The sequence below is a fragment of the Colias croceus genome, chromosome 1 (assembly GCF_905220415.1).
Source record: "Colias croceus chromosome 1, ilColCroc2.1".
Lineage (NCBI taxonomy): Eukaryota > Metazoa > Arthropoda > Insecta > Lepidoptera > Pieridae > Colias > Colias croceus.
Genome location: NC_059537.1, coordinates 9,555,274 through 9,558,504, shown reverse-complemented (window position 1 = coordinate 9,558,504; position 3,231 = coordinate 9,555,274). Strand labels below are relative to the sequence as shown.

Below are 3,231 nucleotides of genomic sequence, written 5' to 3'. Positions count from 1 at the left end.
GGCCGCCTGGGTTCGTTAGCGACTTGTGTTTACGCATTACAACTAGAGTTGACAACCGCTAATTGTTTGAGTTTTACTTTTAGTATTGATTTATTCGATAATCGAATTAACGTAAGAGCAATGTAACGTTTGTTTGATGAAATCACAATGAGGCTCGGTTTTGTAGAACGCATACATCTATTTTAAATAATTTGCACGTGTAAATTGTTCGATTTTAGTCTGTTTCAGCGCTCATTAGTGATGAATTGAGTTTGCGTCCGCAAAAATGTTTTGGGATTTGAATGTACTATATTTTTAAAGTAGAAATGTTTTTGTTCATTTGTTTTATTTACGCTTGGTTTCGTGTGTTTTTGATGATATTATGACTTTTAAAAGCCAAACAGGTAGATAATAATTATGTAGATATATGCACATACATAAATATAGATTTTTAAATAAAACTCAGACCTTCAAGTTCAATCACAATAAAATAACTGCAAAGCAAAAAACAGTTAAAATATTAAATCACAAAAATAGCATAGCATAGGAAAAAAGAAAAAAAATATTTATATTCAGGACAATTTTCACACATGGCACGATCTGATCCCATACTAAGCTTTCGCTTGTGTTATGGAAACCAGCTGATAAAGATACGTATTATATAATTTTAAATAAATACTTATATAATATATGTTTGCTCTGTGTCTGGGTGTTAATTACCCAGACACAGAGCAAACATCTATGTTCATCACATAAATATTTTTAATTCCCCGGGTGGGAATCGAACCCACGACCTCTCGCTTGGAAGGCAGGGCCACTACGGCCATCCAAGCCGTCAAAAAAATTAAGAAAAAAAAATTCACATGTTATTTTAAATTACTGAAAAATCTTTATGGAAATTTCTAATGTACAATACAAAAATAATGTTTCCGCCCGGGATCGAACCGGGGGCCTTCTGCGTGTTAGGCAGATGTGATAACCGCTACACCACGGAAACGTTGACGACAGTTTCATATTCAAGAAAGTTTTATCTCGATTTTTTTAAAACAGGTTTTAATGCGGTCGAAATATTATCAAATTATTATTATCGACTTGACCATAAATACTGACCTTATTTTTATCGATTGCAATAATCGTTGAGATAATAATTTAATTTTCATCTTATTTATTCAAAAATACTTAATATATTTATATAATCATAAAATTTTATTATTATGTCTATATTAATAATTTAGCATAAAATAGAATTGCTTTAAGGAAATATTTAATGCAGCTTTTATATTTTCTTAAATGTTAGTGCTTATGACCAATGGTTACTTTTTAATTACTTAGAACAATACAAAAAAGGTTAATTTTACAACTGAAAACATTAAAAAATACAATTCACATGTTATTTTTAAGTACTCTAAGTAAAAATTTTTATTTGAATGTTTGGAAATTTCTAATGTATTAAATACTATTCCACTTCCTTCCTTCTTCCTTCGAAATTAAAATACGATCATTTAATAATTACACTTCAATACAGCAGTTATTTTAGTGGCCAAGTCGATCCAAAGAATCTCCGAGTTACCCCCAAAGGATGAGTTTCAAATAAATCCAATCGATGGCCGTTCAAGTATTTTAAATGCGAGTCAGTTCTTGCTTGTACTTACTTTTAAGTGAGTCTAGGGAATAGTGCAGTACAGACAAAGCTCAGAAGCTAAGCGTCCACTGCTGAATAAATTTCCCACTTTACGTATGACTTGAATACAGCTGCAACAACTTTTGCGTTAGTTTTTACGAGAGTCAATCTATAGATATGGAGATAGATACATCTGCTGCGAGTCTGGTTAGGACTGGATTGGGTCTTGTTACATGCATCTGTATTCTGTTATCATGATAGACCGTAGGTTTACTTGCCATACGATCAAGTAAGTAAGTAATCATAATTATTACGACTGACTCATTCTGACGAGTAATTTAAAAAAAATTATTTGAACAATACAAAATTGCTGTATAAACGCTGAGTGACAATAGTTTCATAGGTATACGTTAAAATTATTAAACACATCGCATTCGAAAATCGCATTAACTTTAACCGCATCGCGTATTAGTATTCAATCAATTATAAATTTGATATAACTAATATATAACCTTATTTAACTGACAATTAATTAAACGCAACAGAATTTCAACATCGCAATATCCTTAACAATGTCGATCAAAATTATTCTGACATAGCAATAATACTATTTAGTACCAAGCTAGAGAGTGATTCGGAACGTAAATTACTATATTGTGCGACACATAATATATATTAAGTCGTTCCTAGACGATCATGCAGCATGACAAGCGTTACCTGATCATGCAGGAACGTTTAGCTCGATGATTAAGTGTATGCCACGAAAATTACGTGCTGGTAGTTGATTGTTGAATCTCTCTCTTTTTTATGCTGCAAGTTGTCATGCAGCATGATCATTTAGATAGGTAAGGTGCTGTCATGCAAAAATTAAGAGCGTTTCATGCACTATGCTCAGGTTGGACGCAAACAGTATAAAAATGTATGATTCGATATTTTTAGACGCTCATGCAGCATGACAATTCACGTAAAAACAGGTCATGCTTGCATTACCGTCTAGGGACTACTTATGTACATGTTTTAGTTACGTAATATTAACTGCAAGATATTTGCAGGCGCCAAGGGGCACCCGTCTCATAACAAACACAAATAAGTTGACGTGATCCGCTTACTTTCGAAGATTAGAGACCTACATAGCAGAAAATATTGCTGTGCAAGTGTCGGTTGGAATTATTCATGGCTGAGAATTATCTTATCGCAATGAGAAATAGTTTACATGTAGGTGCTGTTACGGAGGCAAGGCGAGATGTCGGAAACTGCGCTGGTAATATGATTGAGTGGAGTAAGGATCATACTAAGATAATCATTGGAGATAAAATTAAAATCAAAACGAGAAGGAGTGTTGAAATAGATTTGTGAATAGAACTTAGTATACAAAAGAGCTTATTCATTCTTGAAAATCCATTGAAGTGTAAGGTAATAAAAGTCCGTATCATCAATTTTATATATCATTGCAATGGCATTTAAATGTGTAATCACAAGGCCTACAAATAATTTCAGTCAAAGCTTAAAAAGACTTGCTTAAAGCAATAAAACAAAACTTCATAAAGATACACCTCGCTCAATATCATTATATCAAAACCAATTGCAATTATTATTGCAAAGGCTTTTTTAAATTAGTACTCCATCTAAAA

At 32.4% G+C, this 3,231-nt stretch overlaps 1 non-coding gene across 1 annotated transcript; it reads right to left on the bottom strand.

Moving 5' to 3' along the window:
* Positions 1-903: 903 nt before the first annotated feature.
* On the bottom strand, positions 904-976 carry Trnav-aac. Its single transcript has one exon. It is a non-coding gene; the product is annotated as a tRNA-Val (tRNA).
* Between the last annotated feature and the right edge of the window lie 2,255 nt (positions 977-3,231).